Source organism: Musca autumnalis, unplaced genomic scaffold (genome assembly GCF_047663935.1).
Source record: "Musca autumnalis isolate F117 unplaced genomic scaffold, ASM4766393v1 scaffold_2, whole genome shotgun sequence".
NCBI lineage: Eukaryota > Metazoa > Arthropoda > Insecta > Diptera > Muscidae > Musca > Musca autumnalis.
The window spans coordinates 88585718-88598518 of NW_027411755.1; positions in this window are offsets into that span (position 1 = coordinate 88585718).

The window sequence follows — 12801 nt, forward strand, 5'->3', positions numbered from 1 at the left end:
GCGTAAACCCTGAATTTTCCATATGCTTCTCAACATGCCCGACCACCTCATGGGCAGTCTCCACTGATTTGCCTTTAGTGTAGGCATGTTGTGATTTGCTGATGTTAATGGGGTTTAATTGTGTTCTAAATTCAAAATCCAGTAACCTTTCTAATATGTTTAAGAGAAAGGAAGAAAGACTAATTGTTATGTAGTCTTTTGGTAGAGTATGACTTGGTTTACCCTCTTTGGGGATGTAGATCACCTTAACCCCCTTCCACAGACCAGTAGTGGAATTCTGTTACTCATTTTTGCTGTTACCGACAAAAATCGGTAAAATTAAATCGCAAAATTATGACTGAAAACATAAAGAAAAGTTGGCATCACTGTTTGTGTCGGTAGAGGCTAGCGACTACTTTTTATTCATCGTTAACTTACCGAAAAATGTCGTTAATTATCGAAATTATAAGCATTTTAATTTTACCGACAATTATCGATAACAGCAAACATCGGTAAAATTAAATCGCAAAATTATGACTAAAAACATAAAGAAAAGTTGGCATCACTTTTTGTGTCGGTAGAGGCTAGCGACTAATTTTTATTCATCGTTAACTTACCGAAAAATATCGTTAATTATCGAAATTATAAGCATTTTAATTTTACCGACAATTATCGATAACAGCAAAAATGAGTTACAGAATCCCACTACAGATATGTACGACAACAACAAACAAGCCTTGAAATTTTCTACCAGGATTGATAGCGCCGGCTCAGCCACATTCTGTAGCATTGCCGGTATTATACCATCCGGTCCCGGTGATTTATAAGGCTGGAAACTGTTGATCGCCCACCGAATTCTTGTGTGATTAGTTATTCTGTCAATCAGCTGTTCATCTTCGACAGTTCGGACTCGACTGTGACTTGCTGTTGGCAAGGCTCCGTCGAAGTCAACACAACCGGGAAAATGAACCCCTGACAGCAGATCCAAATTCTCTAGACCAGATTTAGTCCAGGAATCATCGCTCCGTTTGATACTACCTATGGATTTTGGGTCCTTAGATAGTATCTTACGGAACCTGGCAGCTTTACTAACCCCTTCTATCGACTCGCTGAAACCAACCCAAGAATTTCGCTTAGCTTTCTTGATTTCACTCTTGTACTTATTGAAATTGACCTTGTAGGCATCCCAATCCGTACTGAGTTTCGTCTTACTGGCTTTATTGTAGGATTGCCTTGCTGCTTTACGCAGCTTGGCTAAGTGTTTGGTCCACCACACCGGTTGGGATTTCTTCCCCGGATAGGTGATTGGACAAGAGTCCTCATAGCTCGTCAGAAGGGTTTTGGTTAGGGAATCCACAGCTCTCTCAACCTCCTCGACAGTATGGAGACCCAGCAAAAAAGTTTGGAAGTAGTGCAATGCAGAGTTATGATTTCAATACATCTTTCGATGCAGTCCACACGGAGTTATGAAAATGCACTGCGCACTGAGGAACATTGCTGTAATTCACGAGACGCAAATTATTTTTGAAGTGGAGTTGGAGTTTTTTTGGGAATCTGAACTGGAGCAGGAGGAAAAATGAAAAACCATTTGGATGATGAAGCAAAATCAGTTGCGGTGTCATAAAATGCAGAACGGAGGAGCAAACTCAGCTACGATTAAATTTAATGGAGCATTTTTATAATTTGTGTTAATGTAATAAAGTTAATATTCTTGTTTTACACATATAAGAAATGTATTTTATTTATTTTGGGATATTTGCAATGGATTGCATTTTATAACATCTTTAGACTGCATGTAAATTCAATCCAAAACACTACATCAAAGGCTGTGATTTGGATCGAAAATGGAGTGCATCCTAGCTGTGTGCCGTGGAAGCAAAATGGAGTGCATCCTAGCTGCGCGCTCTCTTGTAAAATTCATAGGTGAATTCATAGGAAAAGATGTACTCCAGCGGCAATTGTTCTAGTGATTTAACTGCATCCGCGGATGCAAACTTTTTGCTGGGGAGTGTTACTTCCACCTCCACATAGTTTTGAGGCCGTCAGAGTTTCGAATTTACCCCAATCCGTCCTCCTGGAATTTCTATGAGGGTTCTGTGTTATCCCAAGTATATAGAAAACAGAATAGTTCTTGCCGCTAAGCCCACTCACCTTATTTTTATATAAATAAGGTCAGGAACCTAGGGCGATATCGATGTCTTGAGTCGAGAGGTTTTTCAGTAGTTCAGCAGCAGCAGCTTTGCAATGATGCAGGTTTATCTGCACAAAGCTAAGCTTTTGCCGCTTCCTACCTACTGGTGCTTTGGTGGGATTCGGAAACATAATCGTCCTAATCTAAAGCTCAGCACCCCTCCTCGACTCCTTAGAAAGTCCTCTCCGGACTTGTCTGTGGCGAATTTTATGACCAGTCCGTCGTTCTTCTTAAAGGAACCGAGAATCCTCCAATATCCCATCTGAGAACCGACGTTCTATTTGGAGGAGAGAGGAATAGAATGTTAATATACTGTAGCATACTGTCCGCAACAAAATGGTATTGCTGAGCGGAAAAATAGATCCCTTGTCGAAATGGCAAGATGTCTACTCGCAGAAGCCAAACTTCCAAATGTGTTCTGGGGAGAAGCAACAATGACAGCAAACTATTTACAAAATCGCACTTTCTCCAAAACGATCGGGAAAAAAAGAACGCAATATTAACCATTTGTATGTTTTTGGTTCGAAAGCTCATGTCCTTATACCGAAAGAAAAACGTCCAAAGTTAGATGATAAAACTGAAATTTTAACTTTCATGGTTTATGACCAGAACACAAAAGGATACAGATTTGTTAACCCAATTACCAAGAAGGTAACTATTAGCAAAGATGCGACATTTACAACGCCTGATGTATATAACGAAAGCAGTGAGAATTCAAATCCCAACAACTCGGAAGTACAACTCGATGTTTTTACAAGAGTAGCAAATTCCAATAATACTCGTGATGAGGATCATGTAGAGAATTTAGCCGATGATATTCAGTCCGAAGAAGATGTATTTTTTGAAAGCATGGAAAATCAAATTTGATTCTCTTCACATGATACAAATGAACCACTACAATTGCGCAGATCAACTCGTGAAACAAGAGGAAAAGCTGCTGAATAGTATGGGTATAGTGCTCAAAATAATGAAGAATTTCAGGAACCAAAAACTTTCAACGATGCTTTACAATCAGAACAGCGCAGAGAGTGGATAAAAGCAATGAAAGAAGAAATAACATGTCTAAAGAAACTGAATACATGGGAGATCGTGGTACATCCGAAGAATGCAAATATCGTTAGCTCAAAGTGGACATTCAAAATAAAACGGAATGCTGAAGGAACAGTTCAAAGGTATAAAGTTATGAGTCTTCGTTGGGAGTATACAACTTTCCACCTGAAATTTGTTAGTATAGGTCGACGTCTTCATATAGCCCCCATAGAACGGTACCTCCCGATTTTCGGTATTTTGAACGTTGTAGCCTCAATATCACACCGAAATAACTGAAATTGGGCATTTAGTCTTCGGGTTAAAGCACTTTCCACCTAAAATTTGTCGGTTTAGGTTCAGGCCTTCATATAGCCCTAAGAACGATACCTCCCGATTTTCGGTATTTTGAAGGCTGTGGTTATACATTTCTCTATTTTATTGACTTGTCTGAAGAGAATTTTAAACAGAAAAATTGTACACACAAAACATTTTTGTACCTATTATTGAAATATGGCATACGAAAATATGTAAAGGGCTGTTTACACCATCTATCAATGTCATATGAACTGCCATTTCTTTCACCCATTCGACATTCTCTATGTTTGACAAAATTGACGTCATCCATACAACTTTCAATTTGTGCGTTCATACCTGCAAGTGTTATTTTCGTATGACATAACCTAAAAATATAAAAGCAGCTGTTTCTGTCATTATGTGTGTTCGTTTACTCAAAATTTGTACAAATTGTTACTGGATGTTGTTCGTTTACTCTACAGTACAATGCAAAAGACCTTAGCCGATTGCCAGAAGTTACTGAACTTGTACGAATTTGTACAAATTGTTGAGTAAACGAACACACCCATTATTTACATTTATTGTTGAGTTGCAATTTTGCGCAAATTTTAATTTTGGTTGAAGGAAACTGAATTGGTAGAATTGGTGTTTGGATTTATAGAGGCATTCATGTTTTTGCCACCAAACAATCATTTCAAAGACTGCTTCTTTCGACCAATCGATCTGAAAATAACATTATAAACGCAATTTATTTACTTTACTGAATATTTAAATATACATACCTTTCCATTTTCTTTTTTAAAAGATTTTGTTTTTCATTTTTTGTTTGAGAATGTCAGAAAACAGCTGATAAATTTATGTTTACATACGAGAATGCCGTATCAAATAGAGCGCTCCCTAATGGGTACTTTACACGATATGTATTTTACATATGGGTTGTCACTTTTTATATACAAAATGTATACGCAAAGTGACAACCCATATGTAAAATACATATCGTGTAAAGTACCCATAAATGAAAAATTTACATATGAGTTGCCAAATCATTTTGATAGATGAAAATTTTCATAGTGGTTACACTTGGTCTGTTCCAGAACCTGCAAGAAGCTACTACTTTTTACTACGATAACATTTTTTCCTTTATGTTATCGGAAAAAAGAGTACAAATTAGTAGATTCTTGCAGTTCTGGAACAGACCAACTATGTGTACAACATTCGCAGGTAGAAAATTTGGCATCTCATACGACATTGATAGATGGTGTTTTTTTTTTTTTTTTTTTGGTCGGGGAAAAAATCATCGAAAGACTTGGCTACCTGGTTTATGGTTTCGCCAGGTGTGCGAGACTTTAACACGCTAAAATAACCCCTTTACTCTGATCCACGATCCCTGCGGTACCGCCGTACAAGCATTTCGTCGCAGGGGGGAATGTTCTATAGAACACTGCTATTTGGTATTCTTCTTCGAATATCGTCTTGCCTCCGTAATTCCAATATTATTGTCTTTACGTACTCACATACATACTCCCAATTGCTTAAAGACACCATCATAATTTCGATTATGTTTTCTACACATATTTCACTACCAACTTGCCGCTCTAAATTTGTCCTCTCTTCTCTGAATCGCGGGCACAAAAAGAAAAGCAGCAGGGACAATCAGGGGAGCAGTCAAGTCCAAAACGGTATAAATAGGACCTGAAACAGCCATGTCCGGAGAGAAATTGGGTGAGATAGAAGTTGAGATCTCCATGTCGCCTATTTGACCAAGTCTCCACATTTCGTATCAGCGAATACGTCCATCTTCCTTTTGTTGAAGCTGACCACTTGCTTTGCCATTCGATAGTGCTACGTCTTCTTGTGACGTCGGGATTTATATCGGTTTCCTGCGAATTCCGTAAATTGAATAATAATTCAGCTTCTCTTGCTAAGACATCAATAGGTATCATACCAGCGATAACATAGGCTGCATCGTCAGACACAGTCCTATATGCGCAGCATACCCGTAGTGCTGCTAGTCTATAAACTGAACCAATCTTTGCATAGTACGTTGCGTACTTCATGGATTGTGCCCATATTGGTGCTGCATAGAGAATAATATTTTTTATAACTCCTGCTAGTATTTTTCTTCTTAGGTATCCAGGTCCCCTTGTGTTTGGCATAATACGACACAGCGCTCTACATGTTTTTCAGCTTTTTCCTTTACGTAATCTAAATGATTCTTAAAAGACAGGCGATTGTCTATCATAACGCCTAGATATTTAAGGCTTTCCGCTGTTGTGATTATACAGTCTCCAATTTTAATATTTATTCTTTCTACAACTCTACGACTTGTGATTAAGACAGCTTCCGTTTTTTGATCGGCTAATGCCAGGCCCTGTGAAAACAGCCATGATTTAACCAAATGTATGCTGACTTCTGAGACTGTTCTTGCCCCTTCGATTGTTTTTGCAACTACAACTAGCGCAATATCGTCCGCAAACCCAATGATATTAGCTTTCTCTGGAAGTTGTAGCCTTAGAACACCATCGTACATTACATTCCATAGCAGCGGTCCAAGAACAGAACCTTGTGGTACTCCTCCTGTTATTTTGTACTCCTTCATACCTTCTTCAGTCTCATACATCAGGATTCTGTTGCGGAAGTAGTCCTGGAGTATAGCAACAAGGTATGCCGGGACATTTAACCGTCGAAGAGCGTTTAAAATATTCTCCCAATTAGCTGTGTTGAAAGCATTTTTAACATCTAGTGTTATAACCACACAATATTCTTTCGTCCCTTTTTTCCAGCTTTGACCATGTACTGCTACCTTTGCGATGTCGGTTACCATTTTTATAGCATCAATCGTAGATCTCTTTTTTCTGAAGCCAAATTGACTTTCTGACAAACCTTCTGCGCGCTCGATGCACTCTTCGAGTCTATCGCGGATAATACTCTCAAGGAGTTTTCCGCATGTATCGATCATACATAGTGGGCGGTATGATGAGGGGTTTTCCAGAGGCTTGCCTTTTTTAGGCAGTAGCACTAACCTTTGCCTCTTCCATATCGATGGAAAAGATCCATATTCCAAACATGCGTTAAGCATTCTGAGCATCTGTTCACCACAGCATTCCACAATCTCCTTTAGGACATAGTTGGGAATTCCATCTAGGCCAGGCGCTTTAGAGTCATCGAATTTCGAGACTGCACGATTTATCTCCGCTGGTGTAACCCGGGGGTAAACAAAATGGCCACCAGGGTCCCATGTTTCCCATGATGTTGCCGCTTGGTGAGGAAAGAGGTGGTTCACAATGTTATTTAGTGTGCTAGCATCCGTAGGAGTGCTTGAGCCGAAGCATTTCAATTTCTTAGTAACAATTTTGTACGCTAGTCCAAACGGCTGGTTTTCTAAATCATCGCAAATAGAGAGAAAACATGCTCTTTTGCTTCTTTGTATGGCCTTTTTAAGGGCTTTCTTCTTCATCTTTAGATCTTGTCTATGAACTTCATTGTCTTCTCTATCACGAGTTCTTACAAAACGTCTTCTAGCACGAAGACACTCTTTGCGTAGGTCGGCTATTTCAGGGTTCCACCAATGTACTGGGGCTTTGTTGACTCCTCGCTTCCTTTTTTGCATCGATGCATTGCATGCTTGTGTTGCCCGAAGAATGAGCTCTTCTGCCATATTTTCGGGAGTTCCTTGTAGATCTGTACCTTCCATACATATGGTGAATATATCTTTATCAAACGAGCCTCTTTTCCAACCAGATATTTCAGGCGTTCGAACCGATCTTCTTGATGTTGTGGTCTCATTTTGGGTAATGAGTATTGCATTATGATCACTATAGGTGAATATGTCACTGACTTGCCAGTTAAATTGGGTGTAATTGTTTGTACTGACAAACGCGATGTCGATTATGGAACTAGCGCCATTTCTGCTGAATGTTGGATTACTACCAGTGTTTAAAAGCTCCACGTCTAGTTGAGCAAACGATTCCAATAGTATTCGACCCCTTTCGTTTGTTCTTGGGCAGCCCCATTCTGTAGCCCAAGCATTAAAGTCGCCTGCTATCAAAATTGGCCTTCTGGATGCAGCATCATTTGCTAGATTGGTAATAATACTTTTGTACACTTCAATATCATATCTCGGGGGTATGTAACTGCTGTAGATTGTTAATCCGGCGACAGTAGCGCGTACAAATCCGGGTTCAGAATTCAAAACATTTTGTGCTGGTCTGTGTATAGACCAGATCGAGGATGTGCCAGACGTATCACATAACCAATTTGGTGAGCTGATGTTTTTGTATGGCTCGCTAATAATTGCTACATCTACCTCTTGTTCTCGAACTGTCTGTTTTAATAAATCTTGAGCAGCTTCACAATGATTTAAATTAATTTGTAATAATTTCATAGAGATCATCTAAGTTGGCGTAGAGCTTCCTTGTATCTCGGGCACACAGTCGATCCAGTGATGTGACTACGGTCTAATGGATCCTTACATAGCATGCACTTCGGAGGGTTTTTACAAGTAGCAACCCTGTGACCAGCTTCTCCACAGCAAATGCAGCGACCTGAATTGTCGTTCGGGTTTTTACATCTAGCTGCCGTGTGTCCAAAGTCTAGGCATTTATAACACCTTCTTGGTATCAACTTTTCACGTATTCGACAGTCCGCCCATCCAATCCGTACTATTCTTTTCTCTAAAAGAATATTAGCAAGCGGGGAGCTTAAGAAAACTGTAGCAGTTTGTGTACCTCTGTAGGCCTTTCTTAAAGACTTTATTGCATGTGGTTGAAATTCTTTGAACTCGTCCGAAATGCCGCTAATAGCTTGTAGAATATCCTCTTTAGTAGACACGCCATCTATATCTTTAATTTCTATCGGTACTTCCTGGGTTAAGGCACGCACTTCAGCAGCTGGGCCTAACACATTTTCAATGGCTTCCCTAAACTCATTTGTGTTCTGGTGTGCTGGTTTATTTAGCTCCAACAATAGCTCACCCTTCTCTGTCTTCCTAATTGCTTTTACATTTTGACCTAGGACAGCCAGCTTTGCTTCACTCTTCACTTGCTTCAGAATGTCTGAATATGAGGAATCTCCACATGTTTTTATTATTAATGCATCTGGTTTATTGGACTTCCTTTTCTTTCTTGACCTTGGTTGGACTTTATTCCAATCAGGTGCCTTGTGTATGGTGTCAGATCTTCCCACGTTCTCATTGGTCACTTCTTCCGCTGTTTTTATTTCCTGCTCATTAGTTTTCGGTGGGACTTCTTTCTTCTTTTTTGTCTTATTCTCTTTAGGGCTCTGAGTTTTTGGACCTCTTTTCAACGCAGGTGTTGTTGGCGTACTTGGTTGTTTTGGTTTAATCCATGCTTCTGTTTGGGTCTGCTTATTGTCTACCTGACCCATTTTACGTATGTCAGCTTCTTTGTTCAGATCGTCAGCTACTTTTAAATATATCGCCTGTATCTCTCTCATCATGGACTGAATATCCTTGTGGATGTTATTTTTCGATTTAACGAAATCATCCAACTGGGCTATTTTTCTTCCGAGCCTCTTTAGATTTTCGCTTCCAGAAAATTTATTTTTAGGCATGCCTTCACCTGCATTGTTAGATGTCGCCATCACAATTACCGAAGTTCTTCCTAATGGGGAATCTACACCTCCCATATTTTCAACTCGTGGACCCGAGCATCTTCCCAGTGGGGTTTCTTCAACCTCTATGTTCGTTCTTTTGGTTTCTTGGTTTTCTTCGTTCATTTTAGGTTTCGTGGTCCCAACTCAAAGCCGCTATCTCCGCTCGTAAAATGTGCAGTCACGTTAAGATCCCATGGGTCCCTATTTCTAGGTCCATGCGAGGGTTGACGGAAGACCCTCATGAGATCTCCCGTTCAGAGCCAGATCCGTGTTAATCGGGAATGTACATCCGAACCTACACTGCCAACTTAATGGGACGAGCATTGAACGTACTTTGAGACTTGCCAGGTTTTAACGGGACGGAGGCAGCTGTGGCATTAGCCTGAAAGCCATTTCTGTAAGGTTCCACCCCGACATACTCAGGTTCCAGAATACCACAGCCGTCAGCCCAGGGTTCATCAATTCCAAATCGTAGTCCAGTAATGCCATAATCAAGATCGTGCTGGCTTGATCTTGATGCCTTTCGGCTGGATTCCATTTTCTTCCATGTATAGGGTTTGACTGGGGATAACCACGGAGTCGTCACCTCCTTTCCAAACCTCTCTTGAGGCGGTCCCCTACGGTGGAATACATAATTGTGGGCGGTATTCACTCGCCCCGACACAGGGTTTCTCAGAGCACTTGCACCATTTTGGTACGCTCTCCACTCCTGCCAAAACTAGGGTCCGCGGGGTCGTTACTCCCGTTATCCTCTCCTGAGGATACCCTTGCGGTATTGATAGATGGTGTAAACAACCCTTAAAGTGCATACATTTTGCATTTGCATCGTGGTGCAATGGTATGCACGCCCGCCTTGCACGCTGAAGGTCGTGGGTTCGATTCCCCGGCCAGGCAACATCAAAAAGTTTTAACGGTGGCAAAATACCCCTCAGTAATGTTGGAGACATTTCCTGAGTATTTCAGCCATGTAAAACTTCTCTATAAGTGGTGTGTTAGGACACGCCGTTCGGACTCAGCGATAAACTGTAGGTCTCATATCATTGAGCTAATATGAATCGGGGTGCACTCATTGATATTTAAAATTTTTATGCATTTTGCATAATTTTGCATATGTCTTATGTTTCGATTGCAATTTAATCAGAAGCCAACAATATGCCCAGTCCCAAAATTTGACATGAATCGGACCAAAAATAGGGGTTGCATAAAATTCCGCTGTCTAGTTATTAAACAATTTCCCTCAGAAATGTTATTCAATTATACAACTATCAAAATTTGATTAAAAGAACAATATTCAGTAAAATTTTGTAATAATTATTACAAACTAGCAGGCCTGGGTCTGCGTTGGTGGCCCGTCGTTTTGTTTTTATGGCAACATTTAAAGCCTTTTATGGATAGCAACCCAACTCCAGTTGCTTTGCCCACAACAAATTTAATAATAGAAATTTACATTTCGCATTAAAATTCAAACTTTTTTATAATTAAATTAACAGCTTAGCTAGGCTTTTACACACAGACAGTATTGGCAAGACAATAGCAACCCAGCTAACATTTACCGAATTCGGAAAGAATTTTCGAAGCAAAATCTTAAAAAATATTAGAGTTTCGCGAAGAATTCCATCCGTATTCGGAAGTAAATTCTTGGAAAATTCGGAGAAAAAATTAGATTTTCTGACATAATTTGGTCCGAATTCGGAAGAAAATTCTGGAAAATTCGATGAAAAATTTAGATTTTCTTAAGAAAATTCGTCCGAATTCGGAAAGAAATTCTGGAAAAATTCGGAGAAAAGTTCAGATTTTCTGAAAAAAACGGAAATAATTCTGACGCTGACGCCACGTGTCGTACTGTACAGAACAAACCCCACTCAGAGACAATTTTCTTTCAATGTGCTATTTATGGAAGATTCTAATTTCAAACTTTCTAATGATTTTAGCCTGTTGTTATCATTTTATGATTAACAGTAGAACAATATGCAGAAGTATACTTCTACATATATGTTGAATAGGGTGGGGCGATTTGTGTGGAAGGAAAAAAACCTTAATGAGCCCTTCGCGTTTCTGACTCCTGTGATTGAACTGAGCATAAAAGTCCACTGGACCATATATCTACCGTGAAAATCGAGCCTCCCGATTTTGACTTTAAGTTTTTTATTGACGTTTTTCGGATATTTTGGCATATAACAGCCAAACCATTAAGATTTTCGATCCAACACAAAGACAAACATTGTAGCCAAGACAGTAATTGAAAACTCTTTAATACATCGCAAAAGCATTGGAACGCTCCTTCAGGCAGTTTTGGCCTTAAGAATGTGGAAACTTTTCGGAAAATGTCGATAAATGACATTGTGCTACAAAATTTGACCCGAAAATATTCAAGTGTTCTGATGCAAAATTATATCGTGTTGGGATCCATGGACAACGACAATGCCTTTAGTTCGTTTGGGTCACTTCGTTTTATTTTTTTATAACGGTAAAAGTAGTGAAAATCTGGGTTTCTTACATTTTCAAATTTAAACGGACATATCTTCTTTTTATTCACAACGGATTTCTAGTGATCCTTCTTCCTTTTAAAGGTATGAATAATATCTTTAGAACAAGTTATTATTTATTTAAATCGGTTAACAAATGGCTAAGTTATAGTGGTTTAAGTCAGAAAACCCTCTCAAAAAAACTATAACTGAATTTCTCATAATTTTGAAAATAATTATTGAACAAAACAAAAAAACATTATATTTTTGAAAATTATGAGAAATTCAGTTATAGTTTCTTTGTGGGGGTTTTCAGACTTAATAATAATAAAATAATAACTTGTTCTAAAGATATTATTCATACCTTTAAAAGGAAGAAGGATCGCTAGAAATCCGTTGTGAAAAAAAGAAGATATGTCCGTTTAAATTTGAAAATGTAAGAAACCCAGATTTTCACTACTTTTACCGTTATAAAAAAATAAAACGAATAAGACGAACGAACGAACACGATATAATTTTGCATCAGAACTCTTGAATATTTTTCTGGTCAACTTTTGTAGCGCAATGTCATTTATCGACATTTTCCGAAAAGTTTGCACTTTCTCAAGGCCAAAAGTGCCTGAAGGAGCGTTCCAATGCTTTCGCGATGTATTAGAGAGTTCTTAACTACCGTCTTGGCTACAATTCTTGTATTTGTGTTGGATCGAAAATCTCAATGGTTTGGCTGTTATATGCCAAAATATCCAAAAAACGTCAATAAAAAACTTAAAGTCAAAATCGGGAGGCTCGATTTCCACGGTAGATATATGTTCCAGTGGACTTTTTTCCTCAGTTCAATCCCAGGAAAAAGAAACGCGAAGGGCCCATGAAGGTTTTCAAATCGCCCCGGCCTAATGTTGAAGCTATCAACACTAGCTTGAATTATTATATGTAGCATTTATATTAAAAAAAATTAAAATTGTATATGCGAATTTTATGACCAGTCATTTTGTTCTTCGACATCAAACGAAAAAATATTCCCTTAGAAAATCCATTAGAAATAGGAACGAATTCGGAATGACGATTCTTAAGATTCTTTAGAAAATGTGCCGAGATTCTTAAAATAAACTTATAGAAAATCGGTCAAATTTCTAGGAAAATATTAGAGAAATCGGCCACAATTCTAAAAAATATTCAGAAAATCTCAGAAAAAATCTGATATCAGAGCCCTCGGATAAAATTGTTAGCTGG